Source organism: Pantherophis guttatus, chromosome 12 (assembly GCF_059756535.1).
Source record: "Pantherophis guttatus breed Tessera chromosome 12, ASM5975653v1, whole genome shotgun sequence".
Classification (NCBI taxonomy): Eukaryota; Metazoa; Chordata; class Lepidosauria; order Squamata; family Colubridae; genus Pantherophis; species Pantherophis guttatus.
Genome location: NC_142074.1, coordinates 5,145,865 through 5,164,030, shown reverse-complemented (window position 1 = coordinate 5,164,030; position 18,166 = coordinate 5,145,865). Strand labels below are relative to the sequence as shown.

At 39.8% G+C, this 18,166-nt stretch overlaps 1 long non-coding RNA gene across 2 annotated transcripts in view; it reads left to right on the top strand.

The window, feature by feature from the left end:
- The window catches only part of LOC117675988 (uncharacterized), a 44,115-nt gene that overhangs the window by 19,311 nt on the left and 6,638 nt on the right, over positions 1 to 18,166 (top strand). For both annotated transcript variants that reach the window (XR_004594320.3, XR_004594321.3), the window contains exon 2: positions 7,517 to 7,582. This is a non-coding gene — a long non-coding RNA (uncharacterized LOC117675988). The remainder of the gene's footprint in view (positions 1 to 7,516; positions 7,583 to 18,166) is intronic.

The following is an 18,166-nucleotide window of genomic DNA, read 5'->3' as shown; positions in this document are numbered from 1 at the left end:
AACACTGGGACAGTCCCATTCATAATGAGTATTTTTATATAACAATTAGCAACAGTTTGGGAATCTGCTGGTATGGGAGGGGATACTAGCTCAGAACTGGGGTGACTTTGGTTAGATAAATTTACAAAGGAGAAGATTGTCCATTGCATCCATTCTTGTCATGGTGGAGAAATGTGGCCTCCAGCAAAAAGACCACATGTGGAATATTGCTTTCAGTCTTGGTCACCACAATATAAAAAAGATGTTGAGACTCTAGAAAGAATACAGAGAAGAGCAAGAAAGGCATTTAAGGGACTAGAGGTTAAAACATACAAAGAATGGTTGCAGGAATTGGGTATGTCTAGTTTAATGAAAAGAAGGACAAGGGTGACCTCACTGTTCCAATATTTGAGGGACTGCCACAAAGAAGAAAGAGTCAATCTATTTTCCAAAGCACCTGAAGGCAGGACAAGAAGCAACGGATGGGAACTAACCAAGGAGAGAAGCAACCTAGAACTAAGAAGAAATTTCCTGACAGAACAATTAACCAGCAGGACGAGTTGCCTCCAGAAGTTGTGGGTACTCCAAAACTGGAGGTTTTTAAGAAGATATTGGACACTCATTTGTCTGAAATGGTCTCTAGGGTATCCTGCTTGAGTAAGGGATTGGACTAGAAGACCTCCAAGATATTTTCCAAGTGTCTTATTCTATTAATCCCTGAACTACTGCCTTGAATTGCTGCTCCATTATCAAATCTTTATTCGGTCATAGACCAGTGTGCAGATACAGAAATTGCAGTTAATTAAAATAAAATACAAGAGAAAAGAAATGTATATATTCGTATGTATAAATATGCTAAAATATCTAAGAGGAGTTCAAGTCCGACAACACGGGGTGGGATATCAGCAATATGCTGATGATACCCAGCTGTATATCTCCACCCCTCGTCAGTTCAGTGAGGCGGTAGATGTGATGTGCCGGTGCCTGGAGGCTGTGAGGATCTGGATGGGAGTCAACAGGCTCAGACTTAACCCAGACAAAACCGAATGGCTCTGGGTATTGCCCCCTAAAGACTATGTCAATTGTCCATCCTTGGTTCTGGGGGGAGAGAAAGTGCCCCCCTCAGAACGGGCTCGCAATTTGGCTGTCCTTCTAGACTCACAGCTGAGATTGGAACAACATCTGACAGCTGTTGCTAGGGGGACCTTTGCACAGGTTCATCTGGTGCACCAATTGCGACACTACTTGGATCAGGAGGCTCTCCTCACAGTCACTCATGCCCTTGTCACCTCACGGTTGGACTATTGCAACATGCTCTACATGGGGCTACCCTTGAAAAGTGTTCGGAGACTTCAGTTGGTGCAGAATGCAGCCGCGCGAGTTATAGTGGGTGCACCTAGATACACCCACATTACACCAATTCTCCGTGAGCTGCACTGGCTCCCTATCGGTCTCTGGGTGCAATTCAAGGTGTTGGTTATTACCTTTAAAGCCCTACATGGCTCAGGACCAGGCTATCTTCAAGACTGCCTTCTACCACATAGCTCCCAGCGACCGGTAAGATCCCACAGAGTCGGTCTCCTCTGGGTCCTGTCAGCTAAACAATGTTGGCTGGTGGGCCCACAGGGGAGGGCCTTCTCTGTGGCTACCCCGGCTCTCTGGAACCAATTACCTCCTGAAGTCCGGACCACCCCCACCCTATTGGCCTTCCGGAAAGCGGTGAAGACTTGGCTCTTCCGGCAGGCCTGGGGCCGTTGATCTCGTTATAGTGATCTTGTGAGACCCGGCCACAAATTGGAGTGTATGTGTTTTTAAAAAAGAAGTTTTAATGTCTTCTTTTAACTTTTGTATGGGATATTGTTGCATTGTTTTATTCTCTGTTGTAAGCCGCCCAGAGTCCCTTGGGAGTTGGGCGGCATAGAAATGCAACAAAATAGAACAAATCAGAATGAGCAGGTATTTAATAAAAAGTGGAAATAATAACTGCTGACATGCTGCTGCATAGACGGGACAATACAGCATAAAGTGTTCCAATGATTCAATTATTCCACCATTGCATGGACACAGTCTTTGTTCAAAGGGGATTTTTAAAAAAATCCTTCAGTAATGGCTGTTGGAAGGACATTAAATCTGGCTAAAGAAAGGGCCCTTCTTGTGGACTTTCTTGAGGAACTGGTGTTGAATTTATGGACTTGATCCTCTCCAGATGCCTCATGGAAGAAATTTGGAGCTCTGAGAATTGATTATGGCTGTTTTCACAAAATGGCTGCCCCTGAATGGCCTTGCCTTTACTCAAAATGACTGCCATTGTGGACATGGCCAGAGCCAAAATATCCATTGCCTATTAGAATTAGAATTAGAACAGGCTGGAAGGGACCTTGGAGGTCTTCTGGTTTAGCCCCCTGCTCAAGCAGGAGAACCTGTAACATCTCAGACATGTGACTGTCCAGTCTCTTCTTAAAAACCTCCAGTGATGGAGTGCCCACAGCTTCTGAAGGCAACATCTGTTCCACTGGTTAATTATCCTCACTATTAGGAAGTTTCTCCTTAATTTGAGGTTCCTTCTCTCTTTGATTAGTTTCCAACCATTGTTTCTTGTCCTGCCCCCTGTGCTTTGGAAAATAATTTAACCCCCTCTTCTTTGTGGCAGCTTCTCAAATACTGGAATATTGCTATCATGTCAGCCCTAATTCTTCTTTTCGACCCAAATCCTGCAGCTGTTCTTCGTATGTGTTGGTCTCCAGGCCTTTGATCACCTTAGTTGCTCTTCTCTGATTTTTTTCCAAACTCTCAACATCTTTTTTGTAGTATGGTGACCGAAATCGGTTGCAGTATTCCAGGTGTGGTCTTACTGGGTTTTATAAAGTGGTACTAGTACTTCACGTGATCTTGATGTGTCTGTTTATATAATCCAGGATTGTATTAGCTTTTTTGGCTGCTGCTGCATGCTGCTGGCTCATATTCAAGTGATCATCTGCTAGGACTCCAAGGTCCCTCTCACAATTACTGCTTTTGAGCCAGATCTTGCCTAATCTGTACTTATACCTTTGACTTTTCCTGCCTAAATGTAAAACTTTGCTTTTCTCCACATTGAAATTTATTTTGTTGTTCAAGTTTGTCAAGATTTTTTTGGATCCTGAGCTTGTCGTTTCCTGCCAGTTTAGTGTCATCTGCAGATTTGATGAGTTTCCCTTCTATTCCCTCATCTAAGTCATTTATGAAGATAGTCAAGAGTGCCAATAAGGACTGTGATGTTGATGCTATTATACATCTTGGCACAAATGATCTCTCCCAAAAAGATGTACTTTCTGTGCAGAATGATTTCCAGAGCTTGGAGTATGAGCTTAGTAGTATAGGTTGTAGGCTTATCTTTTCAGAGGTTTTACCAGTATATAAGGAACAAAAGGGAAAGGCCAGCGTGTAGTGGAATTTAATGTGTGGCTAAAGGAGTGGTGTAAAAAGGAAGGCTTTGGTTATATTAGTCATGATGTCTGCAGCTGGTCCAATGAAAAACTGTACAAAGAAATGGTTTGCATCCATCAAAGAAAGGGACTGAGTTACTTGGCATTAAATTCACAGATTTTCTGGATAAGCATTTAAACTGAACAGCGGGGACAGAGAATTAATTGATACAGAACATTTCTGTCCCCAGCAATCTAAAATTAATAGGGTTATCAGTGCATGTGATATAGATGTTTGTGCGGGTAAGATTATCAGCCCTGCTGTCAAGCAAAACCAAGCATTTAATAGTAAGTGCCATACCATGTGCACTAATCAAACAGGTGGCAAGAAAGTAGGGGCAATCAGGCACAACACAGGTTATGTAGACAGTAAACACAGGGTCAATAAAAATGGACTCAAATGTCTACACACCAATGCACAGAGTATGAGGAATAAATGGTGAATTAGAAATTTAAGTAAATGAGGGCAGATATGATATTGTTGCCATTACGAAAACTTGGTGGGATGAAACTCACAAATGGAACATACAGCTAGAGGAATTTAAATTATTTAAAAGAAATAGACCAAATAAAAGAGGAGGTTGAGTTGCACTATATATAAGAAATAACTACATTTCTACAGAAATAGAGCACAACAATGATGAAAATTATCTTGAATGCATTTGGGTCAATATTAAAGGGGGGGGAAATGATATTGCCATAGGTCTATACTATAGGGCACCCAACCAAACAGAGGAAGTAGATGAACTTTTTGGTAGTCAACTAACTAAGGTATGTAGGAAGCACATCCCAATAGTAATGGGGAATTTTAACTACCCTGACATCAACTGGGAGACAAACTCTGCACCAAGTGGAAGATCCAACAGGTTCCTAACAAACCTAGCAGACAACTTTGTTTCCCAAAAAGTAGAGAAGGGAACAAGGGGATCAGCCATATTGGACTTAATTCTCACTTCTCAAGAAGTAACTATTGCAAGTGATCATGCAATATTGGAATTCAACATTATGCAAACACAAGTAGTAGAACAAAGTCAAACTAGAGTCTTGGACTTTAAGAGAGCTAATTTCAATAAACTTAGAGAGAGCTTCGGAAGGATTCCATGGATGAGAATTCTCAAGGGGAAAACAATTTAAGAAGCTTGGGAAATTTTGAAAAGTGAGATTATAAAAGCCCAGTCTAGCACAATACCAATGAAGAAGAAAAATAATAGCTCTCAAAAGAAACCAGCATGGCTGCATAAAGAACTGTCTGACAAAGAAAGACAAAAAGGACAAGTATAAAAAGTGGAAAGAGGGCAAATAACTAAGGCAGAATATCAGCAAATAGACCAAGCCTGTAAAGATGAAGTGAGGAAAGCTAAGGCTCACAATGAACAAAGGCTTGTGACAAAAGTAAAAAATAACAAAAAAAAAAAAAAAAGCTTCTTCCAACATGTTAAAAACAAGAAAAAAGTCAAGGAAACAATTGGTCCATTGCTGGGAGAAAGTGGCAAGAAGGTGACAAGCAACAGGGAGAAAGCAGAACTACTTAACTCGTTTTTTTGCATCTGTCTTTACAGAAAGGGAAAAAACAGTCCAACCTATTAAAAACAGCACAAAAAACAGATTAGGAATACAAGTTAAAATAGGGAAGAAAATGGTAAGTGAACACCTGTCTACCCTTGAAGAGTTCAAATCACCAGGACTGGATGGATTGCGCCCCAAGGTTCTGAAGGAATTGGCAGACTCAGAACCACTGAACTATATCTTTCAAAGATCCTGGGGCACCGGGGAACTGCCAGAAGACTGGAAAAGAGCTGATGTAGTTCCCATCTTCAAAAAAGGAAAAAAAAAATAGATCCAGGAAACTACAGACCTATCAGCCTGATTTCAATACCTGGGAAGATTCTGGAAAAGATAATCAAGCAACGAATCAGCAAACACCTAGAAGCAAACAAAATAATAACCAAAAGCCAACATGGGTTTGTCAAAAACAGATCATGCCAGACTAATCTTATTGCATTCTTTGACAAAGTGACAAAATTAGTGGACCAGAGGAATGATGTTGATATAATTTACTTGGACTTCAGTAAGGCATTTGATAAAGTAAACCATAACCTCCAACTAGATAAAGTAGAAAAATGTGGGTTAGACAGCATCATCACCAGATGGATTCTTAACTGGCTGACCAACCGCACTCAATGTATAGTCCTCAATTGAACTGAATCTACATGGAGAGAAGTATGCAGTGCAGTACTCTGTTTTAGGCCCAGTATTCTTCAACATCTTCATCAATGACTTGGATGAGGGGATAGACAGGGAACTCATCAGATTTGCAGCTGACACCAAACTGGCAGGAATAGCCAACACTCCAGAAGTTAGGCTCAAGATACAGAAGGATCTTGACAGACTTGAACATTGGGTGCTATCTAACAAAATGAAATTCAGTGGTGAAAAAAGTAAAGTTCTACATTTAGGCAAGAAAAACCAAATGCACAGGTACAGTATATGTGGTACTTTGCTCAATAGTAATAACTGTGAGAAGGATCTTGGAGTCCTAGTGGACAACCATTTAAATATGAGCCAGCAGTGTGCAGCAGCTGCCCAAAAAGCCAACACAGTTCTAGGTTGCATAAACAGAGGGATAGAATCAAGATCATGTCAAGTGTTAACTTTATAAGACCTTGGTAAGGCCATACTTGGAATGCTGCATTCAGTTTTGGTCGCCATGATGTAAAAAAGATGTTGAGACTCTAGAAAGAGTGCAGAGAAGAGCAACAAATATGATTAGGGGACTGGAGGCTAAAACATATGAAGAACAGTTGCAGGAACTGAGTATGTCTAGTTTAATGAAAAGAAGGACTAGGGGAGACATGATAGTGTTCCAATATCTCAGGGGTTGCCACAAAGAAGAGGGAGTAAAATGATTCTCCAAAGCACCTGAGGGTAGAACAAGAAGCAACGGGTGGAAACTAATCAAGGAGAGAAGCAACCTAGAACTAAGGAGAAATTTCTTGACAGAACAATTAATCAATGGGACGATTGCCTCCAGAAGTTGTGAGTGCTCCATCACTGGAGATTTTTAAGAACAGATTGGACAATCATTTGTCTGTGACCATCCCCTTGACTTTTTTGGTTTTCCCATGACATCCTGACCACTTTCCAGGATGTAAACAGAATAATAGAGTTGGAAGGGACCTTGGAGGTATTCTAGTTCAATCCCCTGCTCAGCAGGAAACCCTGGACCATTTCATTGTACTGCCCCCAACAATCTGGGTCCTCATTTTACTGACCTGGATGGAAGTCAACCTTGAGCCTGGTGAGATTTGAATTGCCAAATTGCAGGCACCTGGCAGTCAGCAGAAGTAGCCTGCAGTACTGCATTCTAACCACGGCTTCATTAAACTAGACATATCCAATTCCTGCAACTTTCTTCGTATGTTTTAGCCGCCATCCCCCTATGATCTTTGTTGCTCTTCTCTGCACTCTTTCTAGAGTCTCAACATCTTATTTACATTGTAGCAACCAAAGAGCCTTGGTAGTACAGTGGTCTAAGGCACCCTGTTATTAAGCTGGTTATTAAGACCGGCTGCCTGCAATTACTGCAGGTTCGAATCTCGCCAAGGCTCAAGGTTGACTCAGCCTTCCATCCTTTCTAAGGTAGGTAAATTGAGGACCCAGTTGTGGGGGCAATAAGCTGACTTTGTATAAATATACAAAAGTATGAAGGCTATTGCTTAGCGCATTGTAAGCCGCCCTGAGTCTCCGGAGAAGGGCGGCATATAAATCAAATTTAAAAAAAAAAACTGGATGTAGTATTCTAAGTGTGATCTTCTGTTTTCCTACATTGACTTACAACAGTATTGCTGTTATATAGTAAGAGAGATGCCACTAAAGTTAGACATGGGATACATTTGACCTTCTTTCTTCTATTAGCAGAAAGGACTAGGAAAAAAATCAAGACAGACAATAGAACTTGTAAATCTCTATGAGTAAGGCAGAGCAACTACAGAATTAGAAACTCTGTCAGGAGCATCCTCTTCCTATTTACTATTATGGTTAATTAATTCTTAAATAACTTGTTTGGCCTTTGGCAGGAAAGAAGATTCAAAAAAGACCATCTTGGAAACAGAACACAGAAAAAGGACCAAACCACAACAGAGGCAAGTTATTCTACTTTTCCTGCTTGTGTGTTTAGAGCTTTTAATTTTTTTTTTAAAAAAATATTCTTTTTGCTTGCCTTCGATGGGATTACAATCACGAACGGAAACCTCGCCCGCAGCAACATTTTACAAGGAAGTTGGCAGAGAGTTCAAGAGGGAGGGAGAGAGAGACACGGAAAACACACAAACACACACCTACCCTGCTAGGCAGGGGCTCAAAATAAATGTGCTTGACTGCTATAACTGGATTGCTCAACTCACATTCCACAATACAAAAGAAATAAGAGTTTAGAGGAAAAATACACTCTGCTGGATACTGTCATTGAGAGAGAAAGATAAGGAAGCAGCACATTTCCTAGAGACAGAAGCCAGTGGGTGGAGATGCATTGAGTTGTGGAAGGGGTACACTCCACCCCTCTGTTTGAAAACTCCTTTCTGAACTCCAGGTTTAAGAAAACAGGTCAGGCAATACAGGAGGCCTGGCTCAAGGCAGAAACAACTGTTAATTTAGAAGATCAATGCTGGATCAGAATAGATCCAGAATTGGACCTATGCAACCTATGGATAGGTCAACCTATTTTCCAAAGCACCCATCTGCAAGACAAGAAACAATGGATGGAAACTTATCAAGGAGAGAAACACCCTAGAACTAAGAAGATATTTAGATATTTCCTAACTGAAAACAATTAACCAACGGAATTCCTTGCCTCCAGAAGTTGTGGGTGTTCCCATCACTGGAGGCTCTTAAGAAGAGACTGGACAGCCATTTGTTTGAAATAGTATAAGGTTTCGTGCTTGAGCAGGGGGTTGGACTAGAAGACCTACAAGGTCCCTTCCAACTCTGCTATTCTATGGTCCACCTCAACTACTGAAGCAACTCCCAACCCTACCAATAAAACGAGTCCACCAGCTTCCCCTTCTAGACTGTGATTCCCCAACATGTAAGAGTGAAGAAACATAAGAGAATAGTGGAGTTGGAAGGGACCTTGGAGTCCAACTCCCTGCTCAAGCAGGAAACCCTATACAGGTACTCCTCAACTTACAACAGTTCATTTAGTGATTGGTCAAAGTTACAACAGCACTGAAAAATGTGACTTATGGCCGTTTTTCACAGTTATGACCTTTGCAGCATCCCCATGATCAAAATTCAGATGCTAGGCAACTGACTCGTATTCATGACATTTGCAGTGTCCCAGAGTCATGTGATCGTATTTTGCGACCTTCTGACAAGCAAAGACAGTGGGGAAGTCAGATTCACTTAACAACCGTGTTACTGTCTTGCTTAGCAACAGAAATTTTGGGCTCAATTGTGGTCGTAAGTCAAGGACTACCTGTACCATTTCAGACAAATGGTTGTCCAATCCCTTCTTGTTGCCTATTTAACTGGAAATAAGGTCTGTGAGCTTCTCAAGGTATCTCCATGATGTTCCACAGCTGCAAAGAACACACATTTTCTATTTCTGTATTGAAGCTCTCATCTTAGATCCATGAGCTTTCTGGAGAGGTACTGCATTGTGATAAGGCTTGTAAGGAAGGTATTTACTCTCTCCTTCTCTCCCTGACTGCTGCTACCTTCCGCTTGGCCCATGCCGTCTCTTCTGCTTGCTTGCCCTACTTGTACTCCAGCTCATGGTTGCAATCCACCACTCACTTGGGGTTTCTTCTGGACTGCAAGAATCTGGAGGTTCAGTCTTAAGGATGGGACTGAGTTAATAGCTCTACTCCAGAGTTTGAACCACAGCATGCTAATTTCCTTTCTGTAAGGACAGGGCTGACTGGGGAGAAATAAGCAGAGATGGATTTCTTTCATCAAGGAAAGGTGCTATGAAATATCAGAATCTGGGTCCTTGCAACGATAAAGAAATTCTCCTGCTGCTACAGCCACTGGCCGATGAGCTAAGTAAACCAGATGATAGACATCTTCACAGTCTTCTGCAGTCAGAACTTCTTCACTACTCTATAAAACAAAAGTAAGCAGTTTTATTGCTTGCACTGCAACATCATATTCTTTGTCAAGAGTCATAGACACAATTCTGTCCTTGAACTGGCTGGTGAAGAGTTCCAATTTTGAATTCAATTCTTTATTATAGTAAAGCTTTTGCAAAGCTGTAAGACATTTGAGTCTCACTTCCCCTTGCTTGCCATGCATTGTCCAGTCCACATATTTTAAATAGCTGTCATTGAGAAAGGTATCACTATACATCTTTGTCAGAGTTTGTTGCAAAAAACAAATCCAGAAGCACACACAGATAAACTAATGCAGCAGGATTCATTAACTTCTTTATATACACAATAATACATAAAGTAAGTTTTCAATACCAACAGCATATTCACAGTTTCATTTCAGATCAGATCAGCAGACAAGTTCACACACACTGGTTTCAGTTTCATTTCTCTACACAGACTCAGAAGCTGCAGACGAAGACATGCCCTGACTCCAGTCTGTCTCAGCTTCCATTGGCTGACTTAGTTGCTATGCCTATTCATTGGCTGAGCTTGTTACCATGTCTTCACAGTCATGAATATTCTGACAATCTTCATCCAAATTCCAATTTCTTCAATACTTAGCTATTTATGATGGTTGCAGCCCCCTGGGGTCACATGATCACCATTTGCAATCTTTCCAGCCAGCTTTTGACAAGCAATGAGGGAAGTTGGATTCACTTAGCAACTGCATGATACACTTAACAAGGATCTGTTTAACATCCGTGGCAAAAAAGGGTCAGAAAATCAAGCATGGCTCACTTAACAATCACCTTACTTTGTAAAAGAAAGTCTGGTCTCAATTATGGTCATATGTCAAGAACTACCTGTATGTTGAAGTGAAAACAACAGAAAATGAGCATCCTTGTTTACAAGAGTAAGTACATCTTAAGTGTTAATTTTTAAAAACAAAAAACTTCTAAAGTAAGAGGTAGTCCTCAATTTATAACTACTATTGACCTCAAAATTTCTGTTGCTAAGCGAGACAGTTGTTAAGTGGGTTTTGCCCCATTTTACGATTTTTCTTGTCACAGTTATTAAGCGAATCACTGCAGTTGGTAAGTTAGTTATCCGGTTGTTAAGGGAACCTGGCTTCCCCATTGATTTTGCTTGTCAGAAGGTCACAAAAGGGGATCACATGACCCCGGCAATCTACAACCGTCATAAATATGAGTCAGTTTCCAAGTGTCTGAATTTTGATCGCATGACCCTGTGGATGCTGCAACAATTGTAAGTGTGAAAAATGATCATAACTCACTTTTTTCTATGCCGCAACTTTGAATGGTCACTAAATGAACTGTTGTGGGTTGAGGACTACTTGTACTGATGCAAAGCCTGTTTGTCTCTTCTTCTTAACTACAACACTATATAGTACCATGATGGTGAATCGATGACATATGTGCCAGAGGTGGCATGCAGTGCCCTCTCTGATGGCACATGAGCCGTCGCCCCAGTTCAGCTCCGCCACACATGCGCACGTGCCTCCCGCTGGCCAGCTGGTCTTCGGGTCTCTGCCGCGCATGCATGCGGGAAGCCATGAAAGCATGCATGGGGGGGCCGTGCACGCATTGCATTTTGGGGGTTTAGGCGCGCACGCTTTGGGCACTCAGTCTGGAAAAGGTTAGCCATCACTGCTATAGTACAAGCTTTGTACTACTGACTTTCATTTATTGGACTATGAATGCAGAAAAATAAATGCAAAGCTACACTGAGTTGGTTTTTTGTGCAATTCTCCTTTTTTTAAAAAAAAGTTGTCTTTGTCAAAGTTGCAATTATGTTTCAGAAGCCTCTTCTGGGTGTCCAGAGGCTGGGAGGAAAAATTAAGATAGTAGCCACAACCAGGTGATCGAAGTCTCACCCTTTTTACTGCATTGCAAAAAGGGAGCAGTGCTTAAATCCTCGGGGACACCTCTGGCCTCCTTTTCCCCCAAACTTTCAAGGTAAAGGATGAGTTGGGAAATCTTGGCCTTGAAATGAGAGCAAATTATTATTCAACATAAATAATAAAGCCGCTACAGCAAAAATCTGTAAGAATACCGTGACACCCTTGGGACTCCCAGATTTATCACTCGTATCATCCTCTTAAAAAACCAGCAAGGAAAACCTCATTAAAATTATTTATGATCCTTAGCAAGTACATGCTGTCCACCCAACTAAGAAATTATTCTAATCACTTGTATATCAAACTTGAAGGGCCGGAATTGATGGTGATAGCCAAGTGGTTTGACTGCCCAGATGCCAAATGTCAGGTTTCTGGGTAGACATCAAAATGTATGACTTAATTCAACGATGGCACTAATGGCTACAACATTTTCTTCAACATTTGTGCAACTATGGGTTGTATGCCAGTTATGACCTTTCCTGGTCCAACAATCCCTGCTCACAATGACCAACACCCTAGTCACCTCCTGACTTGACTATTGCAATGTGCTTTACATGGCAGCCCCATGTAAAGCACATTGCAATAGTCAAGTCAGGAGTTGACTTGAAAAGTCACCTTGAAAAGTATCCAGAAGCTTCAATTCGTTCAAAATGCAATGGCCCACATAATTTGGTGCAGACCCAGATGTTCACAGGTGTTATCTCTCCTGCAGGAACTGCATTGGCTGCCAATTTGCTTCCAGGTCCAGTTCAAGATACTGGTTATCACCTGCAGAACCTTAACATGGCTTGGCTTGGGATCAGTGTACTTGATGGACCATCTTTTCCTCATCACATCTATCCAATCCTAAACATGCTTTCAATTAAACATGATGTTGGTTCTTAACTAACACCATACAGCAGGAAAAAGATAATTTTAGGTGTCTTTTTATCAAAGCATTGATTCCATGGCAGGAGTATATTGGCAAGTTACCAAAAATTCATAGATCAGGGGTGTCAAACTTTTGGCCTGCGGGCTGGATGCATCACGCACTGACCACTCCCATCCCTGTTTTAACAAATGGGAAAGTTGCAATATGTCATGTAACGACATGGGTTTGACACCCTTGCCATAGCTGGATATAAACCAAGCAGAACTTCAATGTAAGTGTTGCAATATTTCCAGGATCAGACTCAATAAAGATAATAGAAGTTAAAGCTTTAAATATATTTCTTTTTAATTATGATAGGCATTCTATATTCACTGAATATTCAAGGTAGAAGCAACGAGAATGGTGAGGGTGGCTCCTTATATATACAAGGGGTGGAGCTAGGAATGGGAGTGGTAAGTTATGAATACATTAAAGTCCAAAGAATAAGTTAACCTCTGATGTTCCATATATACATTATTTACACATTGGAGAATAAGGCATTTACATCTGACAAATCCCCCTCTAAATGCCGGTTCGTTACACAACACCAATTACATTCTGATTCAGGACAATATAATACATATAATTTAGAAGTTAAATATTTGTGTTGTTTAGAAGGTAAGGGTTTTGTTAATATGTCAGCTAATTGTTCAGAAGTATCGCAATGTATTGCTTTAATGAATCCGTCTTGAGACAGTTGTCTCACATGCTTAAACTTTATATCAATATGCCTGGACCTTTGTCCAATTGCATCGGATCTGGATATTTCAATGGCCGCTTTATTGTCTTCATGCATAATAAATGGTAAGGTGGGTTTCTTCCAAACATCAGTGATCAGATCATTGAACCATACAAGGTTATTTGCAGCTTTGGACAAACAAACATATTCCGCTTCTGTAGTAGAAGTGGCTACTAGTTCTTGTTTACCAGTATACCAGTAAACTGGACAATCATTCAATAGAAAAACATAACCAGAAGTACTCTTTCTGCATGATGTATCACCAGCCCAATCTGCATCAGCATAACAAGTAATTTTTGGTTCTCTGTCATTATTGGGTTCCAACATTAAACAAAAATCTAATGTACCCTTCAGATATCTTAGAATTCTTTTGACAGCTTCCCAATGATACAAGGTTGGTTTACTAACATATCTTGACAATAGATTGAGAGGTAATGCAATATCTGGCCTAGTCCAATTAGATATATAAAGGAGTGAACCTATAACTGATCTGTAAAATGTGTTGTCTATAAACTCAGGGGAAGATTCATCAGTGTTTCTAAGAAAATCAGTTTGCATAGGGGTGTCACAGGTTTTAGCATTATTTAAGTTACATTTGTTTAGGAGTTCGATGATTTTATCTTTCTGTGTAAGTTTGAATCCCCTTTTAGTTTTGTTAATTTGCACACCAAGGTATTTATTCACTTTACCCAGAGATTTCAGTGAGAAGTGTTCATTTAACTTATTTACAAAGATTTCCCTGCTCTCTTTATGCTTTCCAATGTATAAAATATCGTCCACGTAAATTAATACAAATTCAATATGATCATTACTCTTTTTTACAAAGAAACAGTTATCAGCAGTGGTGGCGTTGAAATCCATGGTCTTAAGTACTTTTACCAAGCAATCGTACCATCTTTTGCCGGATTGCTTTAATCCGTACAGACTCTTATTTAATAACCAAATTTCGTTCTTATTAGTGTATTGACTGTGTGGTGCTCTTACATATATTTCCTTATCTAATTTTGCATGTAAGTATGCGGTCTGTATGTCATATTGGAATACGTCCAGATTGAGTGCAGATGCTACTACAAGGGCTGTTTTGACACTCTCTGTTCTCACTGTGGGTGAATATGTATCAGTATAGTCTTCTGGATATTTTTGTGCATAGCCTTGTGCAACTAGTCTAGCCTTGTATAAGGTATTGCCTCCTTCTAAGTTCTTAATTTTATAAATCCACCTGGTACCTATAATTGTTTTATCCTTAGGTGCGATCGCAGGTGTGAATACATTTAATCCTTGTAAACTTTCCATCTCTTTTTCCATAGCTAGTTCCCATTTTTCTCTTTCTTCATGTGGAAGTTTCAATACTTCTTCATATGTATTAGGTGTTATTTGTTCTCCATTCATATGCATTATGTAATCTTTGTATTTATTTGGTATTTGGTTTCTATTGTTTCTAATAGTTCTTTCAGGCTTGCTATGGTTATCATGCAAATATCTAGCTTCCTTTTTTGTTAATGTGTCTGTCTTTATTTTATGCTGACTATTAGTCCAAGTTTTGGTTTTGTTCTTACTTTTGTTAATATTTTGATTTTCTGTTGTTCCTTCCTCGCAAGATATCTTATCTTTACATTTATTAGGAAATATTTCATTAAGGTGCAATTTTGACCAATTGGCCTGTTCATGGAACACAGCTGTTCTGGATACTATAAATTTGTTATTACTATCAATAAATCTGTACCCTTTGGTTCCAGTTTCGTATCCCATGAATCTTAATCTCCTGGATACGTTTTCTCCCTTTCTCCTCAATTGTTTAGGTATGTGTACGTCTGCAGTGACTCCAAATATGTGCATGTGTGATAATTTGGGTTTTCTATTGTACATCACCTCATATGGTGTCTTATTCACAATACTGGACCAGGTTCTATTTTGAGTGTAATTCGAATAATGTAATGCCTCTGACCAAAATTGTTTGCCTAAACCAGCATCCTCTAATGTGCACCTAATCATGGTTTGTAGTGTGGAATTTTTCCTCTCTGCAACTCCATTTTGAAATGCAGAAAAAGGATTGGACGTGAAATGTAACATTCCTCTATCCTTTAACCATTGGGAGAATTCTTTAGACATGAACTCACATCCCCTATCTGTCATAATTTGCTTTATTCTGATATTATGTTGTGTTTCTATACGTTTGTAGAATTCCTTAAATTTCTGAAATGTTTCATCCTTGTGCTTTAATGTGTAAACAAAACCATATCGGCTGTAGTCATCCACTATTGTTAGGAAGTAACGTTTTCTATAGGTAATTGAGGGACTTAATGGACCAACTAAGTCCATATGTACCAAATCAAAAATATTGTTAGTTGATCTGTTAGATTTTTTTGGTCTGGGACTGGTTTTTAGTTTGGTGGACTTACATACTGAGCATTCCAAATAATTTTCACAATTTTTTATTTTGACACCTTCTGCGTGTTCAGTCATTTTTTGTACTACAGGAAAGCTTGCATGTCCTAACTTCCTGTGTAAGATGTGAGCACACTCATCATGAATTGGTTTACCTATTTTTGGTTTCTTTTCCTTGTATGTGTTTTTGTGATCATGAGTTATTCTACACTCATCATTGTCACTGTTACTGACATTTTCATCATCTGCTTCAATACAATCTTCCATATTTGAATCAATGTTATGTAAACATCTTTCTTTAGTTATCAGATAGGGTAGACCCCCTTTTATCATTACAGTACCTACATTTGTTTTGTTCTTTTCTATAGTTGCTTTCCCCTTTGAGAAAACTATATTGATATCAGATTCTCTGCTTAATTTTATGGCACTTAGTATGTTGTGAGGTATTTCTGGGATTAATAATACCCCCTCTATTTTCCCTAGACCAGGCAAGGTCACATTTCCTTTGCCTAGTACTTGAACCTTTTCTTGATTAGCTACCTTTATCACAAACTTATCTTCTATAAATGAAGATAATATACTTTTGTTGTTGGTGGTGTGATTTGTTGCACCAGAATCAATAAGCCAATTGTTATTCTCATCCTGCTGTGTTCTGGTGCTGTCTTGTTTATTTAGCCCATTCAGTGACCCAGATTTCCTCTCTTTTGAATTTTCTCTACCCCCTCTACCTTCTTTGTAATTTGGTGGGCTTCTATATTTGTGTCTATCTGTGGAAGATTGTCTGTAATTATATTTGCTCCTATATTCTGGTCTATGTCTCTCTCTTGAGACTTTGGGGCAATCTCTTCTACTATGTTCCCTGGATCCACAATTGTAGCATCTAAAGGCCTCATTATGTTTATCTTGAAAGACTACTTTCCTAAAAGGTTTGTGGTCTGTTTGGTTATTGGATCGATTTTTTCTTGAATTGTCTTCTGCTATCAATTTGTTAGATAGACTTTCTATGGATAAATATCCCAAATTAATGGTATCTAAGTGTGACATAAAGCTATCCCATGATGGATCAAGTGAATTGATAATAACACTTTTCATTGTTTGATCTGAAATCACTTCCCCCCTCAATTGTAACTCAGCTCTTATTTTGTTTAGATTTATCAAATGCTCACTTATAGAAACCCCTGGTTTTACTCTAGAGGAAAAGAAATCCTTAGACATTCTTGTGGTTGTAGCTATGCTATCGCTGTGAAATAGATTAAACATGCATTGAATTATTTCTGATACAGTTAGGTTTGGTTTGATGCTATGATACATTGCAGGAGACACGCTAGATATTATTATGAAAAATGCTCTATGATGTAAACAATCTATTTTTAAAGTCCAAGGTCTTCTTGGAGGGCTAGTTATAAAGAATAGTAAATTTTCTTTCATGAAAATAACCTGAAGCTGTTGATACCACTCTTGTAAATTAATGCCATCAATTCTAAGTTTTGGGAAGTCACTGGGTAAGTTACCTACATTATTCTGTCCATTACTTACAACCTGGGGCAGTCCGTGATCTCTCAAGTGCAGGAAATTACAGAACGGCATTGGGATGCTTGCAATGAGTCTGCGCGGTTCTCTGGCCAGTTCAAGTCCTTCTGGGTCGTCTACGTAGTTTCGCACATGCGCGTTGTTCATTTCTTCTTTGGTGGCGTCGTGGAAGGTTCTCTCCCTTTCAGCTCTCTCGATCCGCTCCTCCTCAGATGAGTCGGTCTCTGGCTCGGTTTTTGGGGTTCTGGTGGTGGTGACGGTTCTTTTCTTCTTTTTGTGTGCGTTGGTATTCGATTTTGTCTGTGGTGTAGGGCGAAATCGGCATGGCTCTCTGGGCTCGGGCGTCGTCGCTTTCGAAGTCAGGATGGGAGCGTGCAGGTCTTGAGTCGCCGGTTTGATTTCTTGCTTCTTCGTAGATGTCTTGGTAATTTTCAGTCTTGGCCCAAAAGCAGCAAAAAGCGTTTTCATTGCTGATTTTACTTGAGATTTTGTTAAATCGTCTTCACTTTCTGATTTTGGATCATCTGAAGAGTTTGAGACTTCTTTCTCACTTTCTTCGTCTGATAGTGTTTTTCGCGCCAGAAATTTTGAACTGAGCGTTTTGATTGGCTCTGCTCCATTCTCTTTTGAAGTTCGTTGAAACCAAGATGGCTGCCATTCAAAATTTCGCGCGGGATCACATCTTTTCTTTTTAACAACTATTTTCTCAGTAGTCATCTCACTTACGATTTTTTGATCTTTGGGTTTTTCTTTAATGACGTTTTTCTCTCTCGCTGCTCCGCTGTTCTTCAGCATCTCCTGGAGGTCCGCGATGAGACTTTCATCATTCTTTTGGCTTTTTAGTATCTTTAATATCTCTGACCTGAGTTCGTTATTTTCTATTTCGATTTCTTTCTGGTCATTATTTTCACTCATTAGTTCTTCTTCTTCAGTGGTGTATTCTTCGGATTCTCTCGAAATCGCATTGGTGGATTCGTTGATCATCTCTTGATCAGTTTCAATTTCTTTGCTGTAGGCCCTGGTGTTGGGCCTATCTTTCTTGGACATTTTTAATTACTTATTGAGTCAATTAACCATCCTCTGCTACCAGCTTGTTGCAATATTTCCAGGATCAGACTCAATAAAGATAATAGAAGTTAAAGCTTTAAATATATT